We start from the raw sequence: 15,566 nt of genomic DNA, 5'->3' as shown, positions 1-15,566 counted from the left end.
GAGGTTATACCTTATGGTCACTTCGTTTAAGTAGTTGTATGACAGGTAGTTTATATGCCTTAGGAAAATGACCAAAATTCCCTTTTTATGCATAAATTCATTATAATCATATGTAATCTAAATTTTTACATCTGAACTGATTAGGTTACATTATTAGACATGTTAAGGCATATAATACTTTTCATAGGACTAGTTAGGCGTTCCGAACGTGTTTTACGTGAACGACGCGTTAAAGTAGCGTAAGCTACCTAAACGAGTCGTAATGGGTCGTAAGCACTTAGGTTAGGTTTCGATTTAGTATGTAGGCTTTGTTAAACCAGATCATATGAGTTCCAATATTCATTTGGTTTACGAAACCTCATCCTTTCCGATCTTCCGATTTAGGTCCGATTTACTCACATAGTTACTTATATTAGGTGCCGTTTGATTTTCCATGATCCCTCTAGCTTTGCTTGGTTGTTATTCAAGACTTCTAAGCATTCCGACAGTGAGCATTACTCATCTCGCATAAGATCCTTGAGTTCTTCCCACGACATCCTCTTTGCAATATCACTCCTTAAAGTTTGTACCTGGAGATTCCACCAAGCAAATGTTGCATTCAGCAGGAGACTATTCGTTTACCTAATCGTTTACTCAGGAGTACATTTACTAGCACGGCAAGCCGACTCCGTTGTCTTTATTTAGCGGACAGAACCTACCGCACCTCTCGTATCAACGAGGTCTCACGGCTTACACCGGGAAAGCCTTAGATATAAAACCCTGTGTGATCGCATCTTCGGCTGTGGCATTGTTTCTCGTTCCCGATCCATCAGGATTTGAACCACTAGAACTATCGGTACCATTAGTACTGTCACTAGTGTCGACTCAATTAAAACTCTAGTTCAACTTAATTTGTAAGATGCTAATTAGCTAACCCCCTTTGGGTGTAGACCTTCCTTCCGGCGCCATGTTCCTTTTTAATACTCAGTATTAAAAGAACCTAGACATATATTTGGATAAATATAGTCTGTCATGCACCTAAGAATTAAGAATGCAAGATCGCATTGTTCATATAATTCTTGAAACAATGATAACATGAATAATTGTAATCCAAAATGCGTAGTACCTCTTACGTGTATCGGCCATATGCCTAAGTGGGAAAGAAATAATTTGTTGGGGAGGAGAAACCAAATGGTCATCTCAACCTTATAGCATGTATTCCATACTTCATGGACCTCGATCGTCTAAAGTAGGAAAATTCTTTGCCGCACTAACCCGTGTGATGAATACGTTGAATAAAATGCAATGAGGAAGTTTTCAACATGGCTCATGCCATACCGTCCCTTGGGATCAGACAAATGTCAAAACACAGAGTTTGATTTAACTTATTTCTGATAACTAAGATAAGGTAAGGTGCCATAGACACCAAGGAACCAACCAATGTACAAGAATCCTAGAATGTTGAGGAAAATTCTTCCCTGGGTGGCTAACAAGTTTCGTTTGTTTAGATGACTAATCTCAACCGACTCGTGATATAGATCAAATGTTAGGCGCAAACAAATACGTGTGGTCTTCCAATATCGTAAGGTGTTATAGTAACCACCCCGGTTAGTGTTCTACTAGATAGAAACTTGAACAACTTAAGAATTTCGAATAGATAGTGATCATTAGCTTGACCCTCAGAGCCCGCCAGGATTCCCATGCACTACAAGTTACTATTACATGGGCCCCGTAAAAGTAAATTGCCTTGCGTAGTCACCCTAGTGTTCTCTCGTTCAAAGCAAATGATCAGTCAGAGAGGGGACACTACTGTCTACATACCTTCAACACAGAAGGGACCTTTGTGATGGTCCACGTGCTAATGTGCGTTATCATTACTCGAGGAATAGTACAGCGCTAGACGAAATAGAAATAGAGAGAATTCATAACAATAGTAAGTGGAGGGGCACCTTGTGACATCTGTGTCTCTTCGACCATCAAACAAATACCAAATCAATGAAATTTTGTGTTTCATACTTGGGATTGTATAAATATGCGTATCATTTGCACATACCAATTCTTGTTCGATTTCGAGCTTTAAATCGCTTTCTAGAAGGTTATACACAAACTGATGCGTAAACGTAATCAGTTTAATGCAACAAACACTCCAGAATAGTGACATAGGCTTAACATACCTTAAATAACCTTTACATAACTTAGAAATAAGTTTTGGAGGGTTTGGTGTGTCGAAATCAAGTTTATTCGATCGCAGGGACTATTTGCGTCAAACTGCAAAAGTATACCAAATCGAATGCTAACTGTGACATTCGCCACAAAACCAGGTAAATCCTAATTTGAATTACCTAGTTTACACGATTAACAAACAGATACTGATTATGCCTCGGTTGAATCCAAAGGCACGTTATACATAGCATATGAAAAACAGGACCAAAAACAGCTACATTGGGTCCATTGAATTCAGAAAACTGTCGTAGGTGCCGTAAGCGAACCTAGGAGTACAGAAATGCTAAGACATGATCCATAAACTATATAGGATCATTGAAGCTTTATTGGGTAGAAAACGCGTTAAACAAAACAGTTTCCGGTTAGCGGAACGCCTTTAATTTTGACGCGCACTGTACAATCCAAACATGTGTTGTAACATCAGTTAAGCCCGAAAAAGAGTAATATAACCTAAATACAAGATGTTTTGAGTAATAACGTCCAAGTGCTCGAGCTTTTGCGTCGGTTGGGTTCGTTTTAATTTTCTGCGCAAAAACGCCTATAAAACGCCCCGTTTTACGAATTTTTACCACACCCGGGGAGCGTTTGAGACCCGATAACGAACGCGTGCCTAAATATCTACCTAAACTTATCTAATATGTTGAATTATGGGACTTTGACTAGTCAAAGGAGGACAAAAAGTCCTCCTTGATGTCCGTTCGTAAGCCACACAAAACAAGCACACACCCACAGACCTTAATCACTTCATTTTAAACCACACAAGCCACCAACCTCTGATTATAACTTTCAAACCTGCAATTTCATTCCAAAAATTTTGCCAAAAAGCTGAAGAACAAGTAATTTAGTAAGTTTTTTTTTCCTATTCTTCGTAAACTTTATTATACCATGACTATACATATTTTGATCCATACAAGGCCAAGCTTATGGCCATCCAATCTGTTTTCAAGTGTGTTTTATCTAACAGTGTGTTTTACAATTGATTTGGGTGAAAATGATTGAGTTTTGGATTAAAAACGACTTTAATACGACACCGAAATCGTCTAACGAAAACTAATAGAACAAGACTACTAGAGGGGCTTAATTGATGATTTTAGTTGCATGGTTGTTTTGTACATGTTATGCAGGTACTATACCCAGAAACTCGGCGCAAACGGATCTAGGAATCTAGGCCTAACGAGTGATACGCGGAAAGGTATAAAATTTAGGCGAAATTTTAAGATTTATAGAAATTGTATTGCCTTCAGATTTGGACGTAAGTAATATTTGAACTTGATATTTTAGGACATGGTTTGGGACTAGATAAAAATAATCTCGCCAAAATTTGGGAATTTTTGGACAAACGAGGAATATTTGGCGAATTTATTACGTTTAAATGAAATTAAATCTAAAAAAAAGTAAACTATTTCAATAAATTCCAAATTTTTGCAGAATGATCACATATAATATGGGTAAGCTTCACACAAAAATTTGCGCTCAACGGATAAACCGAGCTACAGTTTTAAAACCACACGTTTTACGAGGTTTTTGGTATTTTGAAACCGGGTTTAGAAAATTTTCGTGAACTTCAAATGTTTACCGGGAGTTTATATCTATATAGAGAGTGTTCAGTAAATTTTTTGGAATATTTAGAGTTTGGATGGTCACTTCGCCAAATTAAACGGTTTATATAAGATATAAACCATATTTATTAAAATTAATAAATAATGTTTAAAATTATAAAAATAATTTATCTGGGAAATTTATAACAGATATAATTCCTACAAAAATTTTGGAATTTTAGAAATTACGGATTTATTTTTATAAAATTTCGCGTTTAATTATTATTTTTAAATAATAATCGACAAAATTTAAACGCGTAACGAACCCGCCAAAGTTTTTATACCACTCCGGTGATATTTGGCAATAATTGGAAGGTCAAGAATAAATCCCGACCATTCCAGACTAAATTGGATTAACACAGGTATATTACACGCTTATCCGGTAACTAACCGACTTTAAGTACGGAAACGCTTATTTGGGCGACCTAGACCCTCCAAACACCCGAATTCCCTTAATATAAAACTAATCATTTTTCATATACTACAAAGTGGTATACTATGTTTAAACATATCATATTCCGAACACCTCAAACAAACAACTTTGTCCGGCACGGTAAACGGTGTCCGACGTCCAAACTTGATTTCAAAACGCCGACCATGTCCAACCTCATGCTCTAATTACCCTAATTGGTTCCTATACATTTAAATCTAGTCTAACCTAGCCTACAGACATTAACCGTATGATACTGGTATTAGGTGTGGATTAGCATACTTTGATAGCCTAGTACCTATGCAATCTGTGAGTTTCACTAACCCTCTCTCTTTAATACATGTTTTACGGTTTTCATAGAAGGTTCATTTGATTAACATACTTGTGCACATGCAAACTGTTTGATGCTATTTATCTAAGTAGACACCTAACATACTTAAATCCCCACAAGCAAGTTATACAATGCCGGTGAATACTGTGGATAGTACTATTTGGCCCGACAAGCCTAGACCGCACTGAATACACGGTTGTATGCCTACCGCGCGAACACGCGGTCGCACATATTCATAACGAGCTATGATGTGTTAGGCATAGCCACATGGGGTACTTGGTTATTGGTTGTGGTTGATGTTGGCCACGGTGATTGGATAGTCGTCTCGGCTTAACTTGTAACTCAGAGAAATTTCATCACATGTGCAACAAAACATTTCAAATATATTTTGAAAAAAAAAACAAACTTGTGGAACTCGCCAACTTTTTGTTGATGTTTTTCTTTTAAAAATTAACTTTTCTGGTAACCAGGACACTACGTGACGACCCCTTTTGTGTTAGCTGCTTGTGAAGTTTATGTTCGATACTATGTGGATAGAGGCATGCTACTTAGCTAAATAAAACGGTTCATGGAAACTCGCGTAGTATCTAGCTAAAATATGTAACAGTAATGTGTAATAGTGATACGTAAAACAATGATGTATCATATTGTTTAATTAATGTTTAATAGAGTATCTTTATAACAATGACTCAAACCAGAAGTGTCTTTGCATCCCTTTTTATCATTTCCGCTGCTAGGCGGGGTGTGACAGAAGATGGTATCAGAGCCATTGTTTATAGAGAACTAGCTTGTCACTAGAAAACCTAGACTATAATCATTAGCTCAACAATTGGCCATAACCAATTAAAATTTCTTATTAGTGTGATTATTATTGGGATGATCTAGTCGAGCAAATAAATTATTACGGTCCGGAACATAATAACTTATCTGCTTTTACTTGAGAGTTCCAAGAAAGTCACTAAGAGAGGAGTATTAGATAACGTGAATTTGCGTATGCATATACGTGAAGCTGATTGTTTGTGTGAATGTGCATACGTGTATAAAACTATCAATTGTTTTAGTTGTTGTTAGAATTTGTCGTCATTAGTGTCCTCTTGCAGATATCATGTTTGACAGTCGTAGTAGATCTGAGGATGAGCCAATGTTGGATCCGGAACAGGAGGAAGGCGATGAGGAGGAGGGTGATCAGGTTGTCCCTAGATAATCTCCGGATTTATCCAGATATGTGTGTGGTTCTCTACCTCCCCGACACCCACCTGTTACAGGACAGTCTAGTCATGCCCATGATGTTTGTGATGACATAGTTTCCCATGAGGATACCAGTAGTGAGCGTATACTGAGTCAGGCACATAGGCCACCTCCACCTAGAGAACCCACTCCACCATGTAGGTATTTTCATCAGACTGCACGTCGTAGGGTTCCTACACCTAACCCTACATTTTCACCACCTATAAGAGAGGAGAGCCATCCTACGCAGCTCGAGGTATCCCTGTCCCACTGAGAGCTAGAGCTCCTACGCCACCTAGGACTGGATGGTTAGGTTTCCTGTTCGATCGAGTGGTAGAGAACACCATAGCTCTAACTGATGAGATACACCGTAGGAATGAGATCTACGATTACATTATAGTTATGCAGCAAGCGGCTATATTGATGCATCAGTCTATGTCATATTTAGTTTATCGCGTTGGTTGTAAAGAGGGACATATGCAGTTTTACATGGGTGTACTGGCGATTGTAGTGATGCTGGTGATGTGGTTGGCTATGCGTACGAGAGGACAATAGACAGTGGTAACATATGTGTATATATATATATATAGCTTTTGCACCCTTTCAAGTACTAGGCTTGCATGCCTATGTCGAGATTGGGGATACAATATATTATATTTCCTTTTCGGATATTAGTGATCCTTGTATGTACGATGCCTTAGTGGCTAGCTTTTGTTTGCAACCCTTAGTGGATTACGGTTGTATACCAAATTTTGTCAAGTACAGTGGCTTCTATGTATGATAGTGGTTTCTTTTATGCATTATATATATGCGTTGTTGCTATCTTTTGGATGCACATGGTTGCTATGTTTGACATATACGCTTGGATGCGTGCGGTTGTTATGTGTGAAACATGTGCAAATGGGTTGATACGATACCAATCGAGGTGTGTTTGCATTATTTTAGAAATGGCCCCAAAACGAGCTAATGTGATGTCTGAGGCGGACATAGCCCAACTGATAGCGCAACCACTTCAGGCTGCAATTCCTATCATAATTACCCAAGTTACTAATGGGTTTAACGCGGGGTTACATAATGACAAACCAAATCCTAGTAATCCTAACCCTGATAACCGGCCCCCACAACGTCCTTGTTCTTACAAGGAGTTTATGTTCTGCAACCCTTTAGAGTTTCAAGGGACTAAAGGACTTAATGGGATAGTTAGGTGGATTGAGAAAACGGAAAAAGGTAATAAATATTAGTAATTGTCCAAACAATTGTGTTGTCAAGTATGCCACCTGTACATTTCACGACCACGCATTAACATGGTGGAATACAGTGGTCCAGACCGTGGTCAGGAAGCCATTAACCAAATGCAATGGGCAGAATTGAAACAGCTCGTGTTGGACCAATTCTGTCCTAAGAATGAAATTCAAAAATTAGAAAATGAGTTATGGAATCTACAAATGCACGTTGCGGATCACGTGGGTTATACTAATAGGTTTCATGACTTGACTAGGATCTTACCCCAAATGGTGACACCTGAGAATAAACGAATATAACAATATATATGGGGTTTAGCTCCGGAGGTTAGGAGTATCGTGAATTCAGTTGACCACCCCACGATGCAGAGGGCAGGCACTATTACTCTTGATATGGTATGTAGGAATATACTGAAAATGCCTAATGAAGGAAAAAGTGGGAAGCGGAGTGCGGATGAGTATAACGCGGAGAATAGTTAGGGTAATAAGCGTAATAGGACCACTGCAAGAAATTATAGCATGACAGCAACGGAGAAGAAACCAGGAGGATACAAGGGAAATCTTCCCGAGTGCAACAAGTGTGGATTTCATCATGTAGGTAGTTGTCGTATTTGTAATAAATGTCGTAAACCCGTCCACTTTGCAAGGGAATGCAAAGCACCCATAGGAAACCCGCCTGGACAACCAAGAACCCGTCCACAAACAAAACAACAACCCAAACCCTTACAACAGCGTCCCCAACAGCAACAACAGTTAGTGCCACTCCGAGCGTGTTACGGATGTGGTAGTACCAAACACTTGAGGAACACATGTCCCCAGGTTTACCATGGAACGGGTGGAAGGCAGGCCCAAGGGCAGGCATCCAATGCGAACCAGGCTAGAGGACGTGCATTCATTATGAGAGCTGATGATGCACGATAGGACCCTAACATCGTCACAGGTATTTTCGTAGTTTCAGGACATTACGCTTCAGTATTATTTGATACCGGTGCCGATAGAAGCTTTATCTTTCTTAAGTTTCAATCTCTTCTTGAAATGTTGCCTAGTGAATTAGGATGCCCTTATTCTATAGAATTGGCCGATGGCAAATTTATAACTACTAACGAAATAATTCGAAACTGCATAATAACCTTCAACAATCATCAGTTTCCAATTGACCTTTTACTGGTAGAATTGGGAAGTTTTGATGTAGTAATAGGAATGGATTGGCTATCGAAATTAAGGCAGAAATCATGTGCTTAGAAAAGATCGTTAGGATTCCATTAACAAGTGGAGAAGTGTTAGTAGTTCAAGGAGAAAAACCCGGTAGAATATTATCATTAGTATCCCATACTAAGATGCAAAAGTACATTCGTAAAGGTTGTATGGCATACATGGTAAATATGGAAACCAAAGATCCTAATGAGAAGCGAATTGAAGATATACACGTAGTTTGTGAATATGTTGATATATTCCCTGATGAATTACCCAGATTGCCATTACCTCGATAAGTTGAATTCCGTATTGATTTGATCCCTGGAGCAGCCCCTATTGCCAGAGCACCTTATAGGTTAGCACCCTCTGAGCTATAGGAATTGTCTAGTCAATTTTAGGAATTACTAGACAAAGGTTTTATACGACCTAGTTTTTCACCTTAGGGAGCCCCGTAATGTTTTTTAGGAAAAAGGATGGAAGTTTTCGTATGTGTATAGATTACAGGGAACTAAACAAGGTTACTATTAAGAATATATACCCATTGCCTCGCATAGACGATATATTTGACCAACTGCAGGGAGCAAGTTGTTTCTCCAAAATCGATATAAGATCGGGATATCACCAAGTTAAGATTCGAGAAGACGATATTCCGAAAACTGCTTTCCGAACTCGTTATGGACATTACGAGTTCTTAGTTATGCCTTTCGGGCTAACAAATGCGCCTACAGTATTTATGGACCTTATGAATCGGGTTTGTAAACCATTTTTAGATAAGTTTGTGATAGTCTTCATAGATGACATTTTGATCTACTCTAAGAGCAAAGAAAAGCACGCACAACATTTGTGACTAGTTTTAGAACTACTTAGACACGAGCAGCTGTATGCGAAACTTTCAAAATGTGAATTCTGGTTGAAGGAAGTCCAATTCTTAGGTCATGTAGTGAATCACCAAGGAATTCAAGTTGACCCTAGTAAGATTGAGGATATTAAGAATTGGCAAGCACCAAGGTCGCTTACAGAAATTCGTCAATTCCTAGGCTTAGCCGGTTACTACCGACGCTTCATTGAAAATTTCTCAAGCATTGCGCAGTCCCTAACCCTCCTAACTCAAAAGGATTAGAAGTTTAAGTGGGGAGAGGAACAAGAGGCAACTTTTCAGTTGTTGAAACATAAGTTATGCAATACCCCGATTCTTACCTTGCCGGAGGGAAATGGGGATTTTGTGATTTATTGCGACGCATCTCATAAAGGTTTAGGATGTGTGCTGATGCAAAGGAATAAAGCGATTGCCTATGCCTCCAGACAGCTTAAAATACATGAAAAGAATCATACTACGCATGACTTAGAGCTTGGAGCCGTAATTTTTGCACTTAAGATATGGCGACACTACTTGTATGGGACTAAGTGCACTATCTACACAGACCATAAGAGTTTGCAACACATCTTTGACCAGAAAATGCTAAACATGAGGCAGAGAAGGTGGGTGGAGTTATTGAATGATTATGATTGGGAAATTAAGTACACCCAGGTAAGGCCAATGTAGTGGCAGACGCATTAAGTAGAAAGGAACGTATAAAACCGCTTCGCGTACGGGCTTCAGGAATGATTATGCAAACGAATCTCAAGGAACAGATTCGTATGGCCCGACATGAAGCTCAGGGTGAAGCTCAGTTGTTAAACGAGGAACTACATGGGAATGAGAAGGACTTTGAGGTTAAGACCGACCAAATGTGTTATTTCAAAGACTGATTATGGATCCTAAAGTGTCACAATTTACGGGAATTGGTTATGGATGAAGCACATAAGTCTAAGTATTCAATTCATCCCGGTAGTGACAAAATGTACCATGATCTAAAGGAGTTTCATTGGTGGCCTGGTATGAAGAAGGATATGGTGATATATGTTAGTAAGTGCTTGACTTGTGCTCGAGTCAAGACAGAATATCAAAAACCATCTGGAATGTTACAACAATCTGAGATTCCCCAATGGAAGTGGGAACAAATCACCATGGATTTTGTAACTCATTTACCAAAAACACCAAAAGGTCATGATGCTATTTGGGTAGTCGTGGATAGGCTAACCAAATCTGCGCATTTCATAACCATTCATACCAACTACAAGATGGAAAAATTGGTCGAACTTTACACAAACGAAATTCTAGCTAGACATGGAGTACCAATTGAAATTATTTCTGACCATGATAGTCGCTTCATGGTTCGGACTTTCATAGATACGTTTAATTCAAGGAAAATGATATGAATCTCGAATATCTTGATAAACAGAATTTTAATAACGAATCTGGGTGTGGTGAATACGTTGCGGTACTTCCTATATATAAACACCCAGCTACATTATCAAGGTACCGTTAATCAAGGTATACGAGTTTCATGAGCTTCATGTTATGATCAGTTCTCCGATTTGTTATGCTTTGCTCAGTATCACGTCTTGACTTCGACCTTGTTTCATGCGGTAGATTCATACTTTCTTAAACTCATTATCGCATGATGTTAAACTCCATTTCATAGAAGAACCATAGAAATTGTAGACAGGAAAAGTCTGAGGTTGAGAAACAACAAAATTGCTATAGTTAAGGTCTGTTGGAAGTCAAAAACAGGACCTAAATTTACCTGGGAACGAAAAGACCAGTTCTTAAAGAAATACCCACATCTCTTCCCCAACAAAAGAAAGGTTAGTAACTGAATTTCGGGGACAAAATTTCTTAACTGGGGGAGAATGTGACATTCGCCACAAAACCAGGTAAATCCTAATTTGAATTACCTAGTTTACACAATTAACAAACAGATACTGATTATGCCTCGGTTGAATCCAAAGGCACGTTATACATAGCATATGAGAAACAGGACCAAAAACAACTACATTGGGTCCATTGAATTCAGAAAACTGTCGTAGGTGCCGTAAGCGAACCTAGGAGTACAGAAATGCTAAGACATGATTCATAAACTACATAGGATCATTGATGCTTTATTGGGTAGAAAACGCATTAAACAAAACAGTTTCCGGTTAGCGGAAAGCCTTTAATTTTGACGCGCACTGTACAATCCAAACATGTGTTGTAACATAAGTTAAGCCCGAAAAAGAGTAATATAACCTAAATACAAGATGTTTTGAGTAATAACGTCCAAGTGCTCGAGCTTTTGCGTTGGTTGGGTTCGTTTTAATTTTCTGCGCAAAAACGCCTATAAAAACGCCCCGTTTTACGAATTTTTCCACACCCGGGGAGCGTTTGAAACCCGATAATGAAACCGTGCCTAAATATCTACCTAAACTTATCTAATATGTTGAATTATCGGACTTTGACTAGTCAAAGGAGGACAAAAAGTCCTCCTTGATGTCCGTTCGTAAGCCACACAAAACAAGCACACACCCACAAACCTTAATCACTTCATTTTAAACCATACACGCCACCAACCTCTGATTATAACTTTCAAACCTGCAATTCCATTCCAAAAATTTTGCCAAAAAGCTCAAGAACAAGTAATTTAGTAAGTTTTTTTTTTCCTATTCTTCATAAACTTTATTATACCATGACTATACTTATTTTGATCCATACAAGGCCAAGCTTATGGCCATCCAATCTGTTTTCAAGTGTGTTTTATGTAACATTGTGTTTTACAATTGATTTGGGTGAAAATGATTGAGTTTTGGATTAAAAACGGCTTTAATACGACACCGAAATCGTCTAACGAAAACTAATAGAACAAGACTACTAGAGGGGCTTAATTGATGATTTCAGTTGCATGGTTGTTTTGTACATGTTGTGTAGGTACTATACCCAAAAACTCGACGCAAACGGATCTAGGAATCTAGGCCTAACGAGTGATACGCGGAAAGGTATAAAATTTAGGCGAAATTTTAAGATTTATAGAAATTGTTTTGCCTTCAGATTTGGACGTAAGTAATATTTGAACTTCAGATTTTAGGACATGATTTAGGACTACATAAAAATAATCTCGCCAAAATTTGGGAATTTTTGGACAAACGAGGAATAGTTGGCGAATTTATTACGTTTAAATGCAATTAAATCTAAAAAAAAAGTAAATTGTTTCAATAAATTCCGAATTTTTGCAGAATGATCACATATACTATGGGTAAGCTTCACACAAAAATTTGGGCTCAACGGATAAACTGAGCTACATTTTTAAAATCACACGTTTTACGAGGTTTTTGGTATTTTGAAACCAGGTTTAGAAAATTTTTGTGAACTTCAAATTTTTACTGGGAGTTTATATCTATATAGAGAGTGTTCAGTAAAAATTTTGGAATTTTTAGAGTTTGGATGGTCGGTTCACCAAATTAAACGGTTTATATAAGATATAAACCATATTTATTAAAATTAATAAATAATATTTAAAATTATAAAAATAATTTATCTGGGAAATTTATATTAGAAATAATTCCTACAAAAATTTTGGAATTTTATAAATTACGGGTTTATTTTTATAAAATTTCGCGTTTAATTATTATTTTTAAATAACAATCGACAAAATTTAAACACGTAACGAACCCGCCAAAGTTTTTATACCACTCCGGTGATATTTGGCAATAATTGGAAGGTCAAGAATAAATCCCGACCATTCCAGACTAAATTGGATTAACACAGGTATATTACACGCTTATCCGGTAACTAACCGACTTTAAATACGGAAACGCTTATTTGGGCGACCTAGACCCTCCAAACACCCGAATTCCCTTCATATATAACTAATCATTTTTCATATACTACAATGTGGTATACTATGTTTAAACATATCATATTCCGAACACCTCGAACAAACAACTTTGTCCGGCACGGTAAACGGTGTCCGACGTCCAAACCTGATTTCAAAACGCCGACCATGTCCAACCTCATGTTCTAATTACCCTAATTGGCTCCTATACATTTAAGCCTAGTCTAACCTAGTCTAACCTAGCCTATAGACATTAACCATATGATACTGGTATTAGGTGTGGATTAGCATACTTTGATAGCCTAGTACCTGTGCAATCTGTGAGTTTCACTAACCCTCTCTCTTTAATACATGTTTTACTGTTTTCATAGAAGGTTCATTTGATTAACATACTTGTGCACATGCAAACTGTTTGATGCTATTTATCTGAGTAGACACCTAACATACTTAAATCCTCACAAGCAAGTTATACAATGCCGGTGAATACTGTGGATAGTACTATTTGGCCCGACAAGCCTAGACCGCACTGAATACACGGTTGTATGCCTACAGCGAGAACACGCGGTCGCACATATTCATAACGAGCTATGATGTGTTAGGCATAGCCACATGGGGTACTTGGTTATTGGTTGTGGTTGATGTTGGCCACGATGATTGGATACTCGTCTCGGCATAACTTGTAACTCAGAGAAATTTCATCACCTGTGCAACAAAACATTTCAAATATATTTTGAAAAAAAAAAACAAACTTGTGGAACTCGCCAACTTTTTGTTGATGTTTTTCTTTTAAAATTTAACTTTTCAGGTAACCAGGACACTACGTGACGACCCCTTTTGTGTTAGCTGCTTGTGAAGTTTATGTTCGATACTATGTGGATAGAGGCATGCTACTTAGCTAAATAAAACGGTTCATGGAAACTCGCGTAGTATCTAGCAAAAATATGTAACAGTAATGTGTAATAGCGATACATAAAACAATGATGTATCATATTGTTTAATTAATGTTTAATAGAGTATCTTTATAACAATGACTCAAACCAGAAGTGTCTGTTGCATCCCTTTTTATCGTTTCCGCTGCTAGGCGAGGTGTGACACTAACAAACATTCCGGAACTTGATCATAAGTTCAATATGCCCGAAATATCCTTTACAGAGCTTAGAAATAGGCTTTGAGGTGTTTGGTGCGCAAAAATAAACTTTTTGATCAATAGGGACTAAAAGCGTCAAATGGTGCATAAGTTTGCATTTTCGGGCATATCTTACGTTTTGAATATATCTGGACAACCAAAAATTTTTGTAATCATTGAAATATTTTATTTTAATGATTGGCATGCTAAAATTCCATTCGTCGTGTAATTTGGATCGTTTTTCGCGTCCGTTCGTGTTTCGTCGTAATTAACCGAACAACACAACCGTACGACCAAACGAACCGACGTCCGAGATATTTTTGAGCATATTTCATGTTCCCTATACTTAAACTTCATTATTGAGCCTTGAAAATGGGTTACCGGGGTTTAAACGCATCGAATATTGCTTAAAAGTGTTGCAGGGACCAAAACTGTCAATTTTCAAAAGTTTCTGGACCTGGCTACCCGTGGCGTCGTGCCACCAGAAAGTGGTGTTGCTATGGCGGCATGCCACCACCATATCTGGGCAGAAAATTTGATTTTCAGCAATTTTCAGCAATGGGATTGAATTTGGGGGTCTTTTTTTGTAACTTTTGCAATACCGTGTGATGGTTTTGGACACCCATAGCTTTGTAAAACAAGGGTAACACATGAAGGGTCCAGATTAAAGCTCAATTATCGAGGAACGATCCTAACGGTTTTGAGAAATCTATAAATACCCACCATCTTCATCAACTTCATTCACACATTTGATCTCAATTTCATTCTTTAAGTTGAAGCTCTCTTTGTGAAGCTTAATACCTGAGAATTTTTTAGTTCAAACCTTCATTGCTTGGACCTTTTGTAAGTTTTCCTTCATGCTTGTTCATATATTTCAAGCATGAAAGTCAAACAGTGTTTGACTTTCTGCTTTGACCGGTCAATGGTCAACACGAAGTTCGTTTGAACTTCGCAACGTGAGCGTAATCACGATGGTCATAGTCCTTTGTGACTATACCTACTGATTACCACGTTGATCAGGCATAGTGACGAGTCATAGTTTCGGTCAAAATGCGCGTTTATGCGTATTTTGCAACCAAACTATTCTTGGGTATCAAAACCCTTTGTTTTGATATCAAACTTGTTTTCTAACTTCTTTAAACATGGTTTAACATGTTTAACTCGTCACTTTTAGTTTAGTGCTTATATAGGGTCGTAAGATAAGCGGTCTAAACAACCGCTTAGACTTTCGAACCCGACCCGTTTGGTCGATCCTAGGATCCGATCAAGCATATTTTGTGACCATAGTTATATAGGGAATAACCTTCCAAGGTTATACCTTATGGTCACTTCGATTAAGTAGTTGTATGATAGGTAGTTTATATGCCTTAGGAAAATGACCAAAATGCCCTTTTATGCATAAATTCATTTTAAGCATATGTAACCTAAATTTTTACATCTAAACTGATTAGGTAACAATATTAGACATGTTTAGGCATATAATACTTGTCATAGGACTAGTTAGGCGTTCCGAACGTGTTTTACGCGAA

The 15,566-nt window shown here is 37.9% G+C and overlaps 1 long non-coding RNA gene across 2 annotated transcripts; it reads left to right on the top strand.

Moving 5' to 3' along the window:
• Window positions 1-2,883: 2,883 nt before the first annotated feature.
• Window positions 2,884-13,948, top strand: LOC110941482. 2 transcript variants are annotated; one of them, XR_004862040.1, is made up of 7 exons: window positions 2,884-3,046; window positions 3,327-3,394; window positions 4,497-4,539; window positions 5,662-11,726; window positions 12,008-12,075; window positions 13,189-13,231; window positions 13,717-13,948. It is a non-coding gene; the product is annotated as an uncharacterized LOC110941482 (long non-coding RNA). The 2 variants fall into 2 exon arrangements; XR_002594118.2 differs by lacking the exon at window positions 5,662-11,726 and having other exon boundaries at window positions 2,888-3,046.
• Window positions 13,949-15,566: the final 1,618 nt, after the last annotated feature.

The sequence above is a fragment of the Helianthus annuus genome, chromosome 7, assembly GCF_002127325.2.
Source record: "Helianthus annuus cultivar XRQ/B chromosome 7, HanXRQr2.0-SUNRISE, whole genome shotgun sequence".
Classification (NCBI taxonomy): Eukaryota; Viridiplantae; Streptophyta; class Magnoliopsida; order Asterales; family Asteraceae; genus Helianthus; species Helianthus annuus.
Note: the sequence above shows the minus strand (reverse complement) of the source record. Positions and strands in the feature narration are given on the sequence as shown.